An 8373-nucleotide genomic window follows, 5' to 3' on the forward strand; every position below is an offset into this window, starting at 1 on the left:
TTCCTTAAGAAATCTTGTCAATTCTTGATTCCATTGTCTCGATTCCTGTTTTAACCCATATAAACTCCTTCTCAACTTGCATACTTTCCCTTCTTCTGCTCTCCCATACCCTTGTGGTACCTCCATGTATATCTCTTCCTCAAGAAACCCATGTAGGAACGCATTATTAATGTCAAGTTGATGCAATTTCCATCGCTTTGCAGATGCCAATGCAATTAAGCTTCTCACAGTAGTAAACTTTGCCACATGGGAAAAAGTGTCCATATAATCCTTCCCTTTAATTTGTTTGTCTCCTCTTTCTACAACTCTAGCCTTCAATCCCTCAATAGTTCCATCCTTTTTGAATTTTGTTTTATATACCCACTTGCAATCTAAAGCTTTCTTTCCTTCCGGTAACTCTGTCAACTCCCATGTTCCATTCTTCTCCAATGCTTCTAATTCTTCATTCATGGCGTTTACCCATCCAGCTTCTTTGCTCGCTTCATAGTAATTATGCGGTTCTTTCACCTTAAATACATTGTTCAAGGATCCTATGTACTCCTTAGAATAAGAGCTCAGATAACTAAGATCCTTTGCCACAAAACTTTCTGTCTCACTCATGTTGATGCTGCTGTGCTTTCCTGGTAAGCTGTACACATAGTCCTTGAATTTTCTGGGAACTACAAATTCCCTGGTACTTCTCTTATTCTGTTCTTCTACATTATTTCTTTGTATCTCTTCAACTCTTCCAACTTCCCCTTCCTCTATTTCATGAGGAATTATCGATGCATCTTCATTTTGATAATTCTCTAATCCTGTAACATTCTCTTCATTTTCAATTCTCTCTTCCTCTTCTATCTAACCTGGGTCAGCTCTTGTCTCTTGAACCAAGTCCTCTTCTGCCTCTTCATTTGTCATCACTTCTTTCTCACTTGAAAATTCTCCTAGAATCTTTTTCCTTCCTTCTTTATTGTGTTCTGAGATAAGGAAAGGAAATATATCCTCCTTGAACACCACATCCCTACTCACAAACACCTTCCATTTTTCTAGATCAAATACTTTGTACCCCTTTTGATCACTTGCATATCCAACCAATACACACCTTATTCCCTTGTTTCCAAACTTATCCAATTTCCTATCAGGATTCGAGGCATAATATAGGCATCCTATGATCCTTAGATGATCATATTCTGGTTTCTTCTTTAACAGTCTCTCATAAGGTGTTTTCCACCCAACTACTGCACTTGGCAGTAGATTAATGATGTGTGTAGCTGCCAATACACACTCTCCCCATAAGTACCTTGGTAATCCTGCATAGATTCTCATCGTTCTAGCTGTCTTGATCAAGTGCCTGTGCTTTCTCTCAACTCAGCCATTTTGTTGAGGCACCCCTACAATACTTCTTTGATGTTTTATCCCTTTCTCATGAAATATCTTCCTGCATTCACTTTGAAACACCTCTGTTCCATTATCGCTTCTCACAATCTTCACCTTTACATTGAAGTGATTTTCAATGTAATTGAAGAAAGTACTCAAGATGTCTTTCACCTGTTCTTTGCAAGATAATAAATGTGTCCAACTCCCTCTACTATAGTCATCCACTATAGTGAGAAAGTATCTTTCCCCTGTCACAGCAGGAACCCTATACGGCCCCCAAAGATCTACATGTGTAAGATCAAAAACTCCATTTGCAATTGAATTACTTAATTTAAAGGGAAGTTTATGATGTTTTCCTATGCAACACGCATCACAAAAGAAATTTTTAAAGGAATTACAATTGCAAAACTCGATATGTTTCATTTTAGAAAGAGAACTATGCCCTAGTCTAGCATGGAGAACATTCAACTTTGTTCCTTCATTACAAAAGGTTACATTATTGCTCATCTTCTTCTCTACTCCTCTCGTAGCTTCATTTCCTTCATCACACTTCACTTCCAGCCTGTAAAGACCATTCTCCTTCACTCCACTTGCAACATTCTCCTTACAGTAAGGGTCCTGTAAGGTACAACTTTCTGTATCAAACATCACATTGAGTTTGCTGGTTTCAATCAGCTTACTCACTGATACTAAGTTATGTTTAAATTCTTTAATGTACAGAACGTCATGAAGAATCAGTTTGTTCGACAACTTAACTTCTCCTATCTTCTCAACTAATTTGATAGTTCCATCTGGAAACCCTACTTTAACTGGTTTCTTTAGCAGTTTAAAATTACTAAAGACTTTCTCATTACCACACATATGATCAGAGGCACCGGAGTCCACAATCCAAGTATTCTTATCATATTTTCTAATGCAAGTTATAGCATTCGAGACTAAGATTATACCTGCAAAATTGGCCATTTTGCTACTGCCTGCTCCAGATGCTTGTTGAGTGTTGAATGCCTTCATTACTTCTTGTACTACTGCAGACACAAGCTTGCTGTCTATTTTCCCTTCTGTATTGCCACCCTTGCTTCCATAATCAAGTGGTTCTTCCTCCAGGTATTCATTCTCCTCTTTCTCAGCATTAGCAGCATATTTCATTCCTCCTCTTCCTTTTGGGTTATTCTTGAACCAGTCCGGGTACCCATGAATCTTGAAACAATCATCAATAGTGTGTCCCTTCATGTTGCAGTGATCACACCATTTCTTCATCTTTATTTCTTTCGTCTCCCTTCTTTGGAAACTTCCATTTCCTCTTCCTTGATTAATCTTGTTCACTGCAAAAGCACTTGCTTCTGTTGTGTTCTGTTCTTCCAGTATCTGCCTCTGTTTTTCAGCATGCTGAATTAAATGGAATGCCGTGTTCAAACTTGGAAGTGGCTCCATCGCCATTATATTCCCAGCAATGTTCTCATTTTTCTTGCTTAAACCCATTACAAAATCAATCACCTTGTTTCTTTCCTGTATCTCCAAGAATTTCTTGAGCAGCTCGCAAGTGCACTTCTTCATAGCACCACAGGTGCATTCAGGCAACCCTTCTACGTCTTGTATTTCATCCCAAATCTGTTTTATCTTGAAGTAATACTCAGAAACTGGCATACTTTCTTGTTCAAGGTTCTTAACCTGTTTCTTCAGAGAGTAAAGAAGAGGTGCATTCGTCTCTCCATATCTCTCCTTAAGTTCTTCCCACAACTTCTCAACAGAATATATGTATGTGAGACTATTCGCAATCTTCTCATCCATAGACCTGCACAACCATCCTCTGAGCATGTAGTCATTTCTCATCCAAAGAGCATACTTTGGATCATCAGGTTTAGGCTTAGTGACCTTCCCTTCAAGGAATCCAAGCTTGTTCTTAGACCCCAGTGAAAGCTTGATGCTTTTGCTCCAGTTCAGAAAGTTTTCTCCGTTGAATGTAATGTTTCCAAGAGGAACATTAGCATTATCAGAGTTCGCAAAGAACAATGGATCTACATATCCATTTTCATTCCTCATTTCCTTATCTTGTCCTGCCATTTTATCAAGGATCAAGAATTCTTCTGATTTCAAGTTGATTAGATGCAGTAAGGTAAAAAAAAGATTCAAGATTTCAACCTTGCTGCTCTGATACCATGTAAAGATTTGATCTTTATTTTTAGTTCTTAAGAACCTCTCACAAATGATGAGTCAAATTCTCTGTATTGATTTCTGTGTACTGCGGCTCTCAGCCTTTACAACCTAGTCTGCCAGTATATATATCAGGGTACACCCCAAAACCCTATACACCTAACCAAAACAAAAAAAACAACAGCTAAGGAAAAAAACAAAAAGAAATTTACAGCTATGCAGAAAGGACAAACAGCTATACAGGACAATTATACACATAAGATTACAGAGGAAATACATCAGATAATTAGCATGTGTTAATACGCTAATTTCCACAAATAAGCTAGGATAATTCGAGGACAAAATCCGGCTAACTTAGTAGAATATAGTACAAAGTATGTATCCTTCAAAAAAAAAAGTACAAAGTATATATACATATACTTAATATAAGAATTCTAGGGTGAAATAATTTCCTGAAAAAAAAAAATTCTAGGGTGAAATAATCCTGCTAACTTATTAGAATATAATACAAAGTATATATCTTTCAAAAAAAAAAATAGTACATAGTATAATAATCCCAACTTCGGGTGTTTTACTAAAAATAATTCCAACACTACTACAAAAATGACCTAAGGTAACACCACGTGGTATCAATTTGAAGGTTGGAAGCTTAACTAGTTCATAAGTAACACTTTTGAAACATTTTGACATTATGTAACATGTGATTGTAACACTTTGATATTAAGTATCACTTTATTCAGATTTTTTGTAACACTTTGATATCAACCCTTGAAAAACTCGAATTACATCTTTTCCCTTTCTTATGACTCTTGTTTTCTATCTTATTCACTCACATCCATAACCACATTCCTCGTCTTACCTCTTTCGCTCTCAGTAGTCTAATTTCAATTTTAATGGTAACCATAACTGCGATTTCATCTCCTTATCTTACCTCTCCTTCTTTCTTCTCAGAGGCGAAATACCTAGGTATTTTTAAAGGTACATCAATAGTGTGCTTATTAATGGGTGAAGGAGAGACTCTTCGCATTTTTGCTAGAAATTACCAGCTTATACGAGTATAATAGTTTTTACGGCTTCTAGGCGTTCTTTCCTTCATTGAAACGACATCTGAGGTAAGATTTTTTTCTTTCTTCTCATTAATTTAATCATCGAATATCAATTTCACAATCTATGGTTTTTTTAATTTACTTGTTTGTATAATCAATTTGGGGTTCCTCCATTGAGCGATTTTATTTTTTGTTGAAATACTCTCTTAAAATTGATTGATTATTGACCCACCCTTTAATTTATCAATAATATACTTCCAATTTTCTTGTCAAAATTCCAAGATTTCATTATGTGGGTGTATCGTCAATGCCCCACTCATTAATTTGATGACCCAATTTCTTGATCTGATCCAATTTCGAGTTAATTAAGAGGGGTTTGTTTATTTTTGAGGTACCCAATTTTATTTTTGTGTTGAGCTTTGGTTTGATATCACGTTTATCTGGGTATTAGATATTTGGATCAGGGTGTGATGATTTGTTCATAAACTTCCATGCTTAGAGTTTTGAATGTGTGAGAAGCTAATTTATTGACTGAATTGAGGAGAAAGGAGTTGATTGTGTGTATAAAGGTTTGCAATTTATCAGCTGTATTGTTGGTTTGAGCACTAAACGTTACTTATAAATGAACATTAAGTTTAAACTTGATCATCATGTGACTCTAAACTAGGTGTAAAAAGACATTTCAACTACATATATTGTTGAATTAATTATCTCATGGGTTTGCTTCAATAATATGTCATCTAAGTATCTATATTGTTTTTTTTTTTTTTTTTTTTTTTTTTTTTTGACAGAAAGTATAAACGAAGTATATTGTTGCTTCTTTCAGTACCTTGGTCTTTGTTCTAGTTGAATTCTTTGTTTTACTTAGTAATATGGTTATATATGGAGTAGTATATAATTTTATTTTACTTTGTTTATTCCATAATCCAGGCCAAATCATTGTGTATCGATTTCACAATCTAGGGTAATTTATTTGTCAGTTTACTCAAGGTTCTTCACAGGTGGATTATTGATTTGCAGTCATAATTACTAAAGTTCTTCTTAATCTAGGATTTCTAAGAGGAATGTATGAGTTTAATTTTGCATATTTTGGAATTTGTATGCATATGTCTGCAATTTTTTTGGTTTTGTTTGGATAGTTTATTTTTATAATTTTTTATTGCCAATTATGTAAAATTATGACTAATAATTTTGTTTGAAGCTACTGCTAGTTGTAGAATTAGCCAAAATTTTATAGAATAATCAAATTATGACTTTATTTTATCACTTTTAATATGACTGTGATCTTATTATATGCTTTTAATTTTTTCTGACATGGTTTTATGTCCTTTGTTTTGTTTGATAAACATATAATGAGATAAGGGAATTATAAAAGAGATTCAAACTTAATCTGGAGAGAAGATGAGAATTATACTAGCTGTGTGGAGTCAAGATGTAAAATTGGTTGCTATGCTTGTGAGTTTGCTTCTCTTCTCGCTCCCTCATTGATTTACAATTTAATTTATCGTTATAAGCACTTACTTTCTTGTGTTTTCCACCCCTGAAGCATTCTGGTCTCTTAACTTTAAGAGAGTTGTGTTATAGTGCTCAACTCCGGTTTTAATATATTCTAGGAAGTCGAATTTGAATGCTATTAAAGGGGCATTACTTGTTTTGATTGCTTTTATTGGGAATTTGTTGGTAGTTTCTAGTTTCTATTAGCTATATTCAAATGTGTCCCAACTGTTTATTCTTAAATTAATGTGTAAGTCATCTTCAATCATTTTTTAACAAATAATCTTGTCAATCCTGCAATTTCGAAACAGTGATAACTAACATTTGTGAATTCATTAGTTTAGTCCTCAGGATATGTTAGAGTAAATGTACATGTCTCTTTGTTCTCCTTTGCAAAATAATATATAGTAATGCTGTTAAAATGAAAAATGTAGCAAACCCCAAGTATCAATCAGTTCATAGAAATTATTCACAGTTAAGAAGTTGACAGTGAGATATAAATAATCAAGAGTTTTTTGCCTTTGATTTTTTCTGTCATATATTGTGATGCTATGATAAATGATGCTCCCTCTAGATTATGAAACGTATGATCTTGTACATCCTCATCTGTTCTGCTTCTGACATATTATGTCTTGATTCTCAATTATTTTCTATAGTTGGAAGTGTAATAAAATTGGTCATCTTGTTAAAGATTGTTTAGTATCTAAACCTTGCTTCTAACCTTCAAATTTGACTCGAATCTGCAGTCAGGTGCTCTTTCTTTGTTCTTGTCTCGATCTCTCTCTCTCTCTCTCTCTTTTTTTCCTTCCTTTTTTTGGCTTTTGTTCCACCTTTGTTTGATAGCTTGTATCTTAGGATGATTATGCATGTTACATCATGTTAGCATTTATGTCCTAAAACCCCTGCTCATACAACATGTGTTTAGGGGTGTTTAGGGTGATTACAATAATTATAATGTTATGTACTGCAAGTCCTCCTTTTGTCTAGAATTATAGTCAGATGTAGCTATAGGGTCCGAAAATAAGGTGTAAGACTTTTTACATAGCTAAAACAGTGAATGGTTGGGATAGGTTTCAGTTGTTATAAATTTATGAATTTATAAAGACATTAAGTATATTTTTCCGTATAATTTTCTGAAAATGATATAGATCGATTTTGGACTATTTGGTTGTGGCAATTTTCCTGTACATGTAAAATAGTGCAAAGAAAATTCATTGTCTCATTTTAGTTCTATTAATTTGATATAGGCATTCTGGCAGTGGTGAGTGGTGTCAAAGGTTTTTAAAGCTTAGCCTTTAAGCCGTCTTGTACAAATATGATAAGTTAATTATGAGCTAGAATTTTAAGAATAACCTTAATCATGTTACTCAGAGTATTTTTTTTTGCCAGAATTTCGAAGATTTCATAATTTAAATTCAAAGTTGCTTTCCGAGCAACTTAGCAGCAAAGGAAATTTACTGCTTGTTTAATTTGTAGCTTGTTATCCATTATGGTTGTAATGTTTTAAGCTGCAAATGATGGTCAAGTCTCCCAGTTTCTCCTAGAGGGCGGGGGATTTTTTTACTGATGCCCTCGTTTAGATATTAATCTCCTTTGCTAGTTTGAAGTGTTCTACTCACAGACTATTAATGTTGTTTTGTTGCTACTAACTGTCGTTTTTTGCTGCTCCTGTAGTCTGTTGCTGACTGCTGCTACTAGTATTTGCTGCCACTGCTCTGTTTTTTGCTGCCGCTACTATCTGCTATTGTTGTTTGCTGCCGCTACTATCTGCAACTGTTGTTTGCTGCCACAGCTCTGCTGTTTGCTACCACTTCTATCTGCTATTATTGTTTGCTGCTACATACGGCTGTCTGCTGATATTGAGGTCTGATCTGTAGCTGTTGTTACTGTTGCGGCCGTTCTGCTAGCTAGTTGTTGCATGCTATCACACTGCTACCGCGTTGACTATTTTTGAATTTGGAGCTTTTTATTAATTTCCTTACTTTTTCTAATCTAGAGTCCGAAACTAACTTTCTTTTTGTTTTGATTATTATATTGTTTTGCCAAACATAAAAATTGGTGTTTATGGATGTTTTTTTTTTGTAAGAATTATGAAATTATATAAATTCAAATTATTGTCTATCATATTTGTTAATTTCTCATTTATGGTTATGTTGTTGTTCGTATAATAATAATAATAATAATAATAATAATAATAATAATAATAATAATAATAATAATAATAATAATAATAATAATAATAATAAATTATAATAAATTATTATTATTATTATTATTATTATTATTATTAATTTTACCTATTAATTAATAAAATGTTACATTAATT

At 33.7% G+C, this 8373-nt stretch overlaps 1 long non-coding RNA gene across 1 annotated transcript; it reads left to right on the forward strand.

The window, feature by feature from the left end:
* Positions 1-4167: 4167 nt before the first annotated feature.
* On the forward strand, positions 4168-8171 carry LOC110715528. Its single transcript, XR_002510315.1, has 3 exons — positions 4168-4619; positions 5911-6008; positions 7722-8171. It is a non-coding gene; the product is annotated as an uncharacterized LOC110715528 (long non-coding RNA).
* Positions 8172-8373: the final 202 nt, after the last annotated feature.

The sequence above is a fragment of the Chenopodium quinoa genome, unplaced genomic scaffold (assembly GCF_001683475.1).
Source record: "Chenopodium quinoa cultivar QQ74 unplaced genomic scaffold, ASM168347v1, whole genome shotgun sequence".
Lineage (NCBI taxonomy): Eukaryota > Viridiplantae > Streptophyta > Magnoliopsida > Caryophyllales > Amaranthaceae > Chenopodium > Chenopodium quinoa.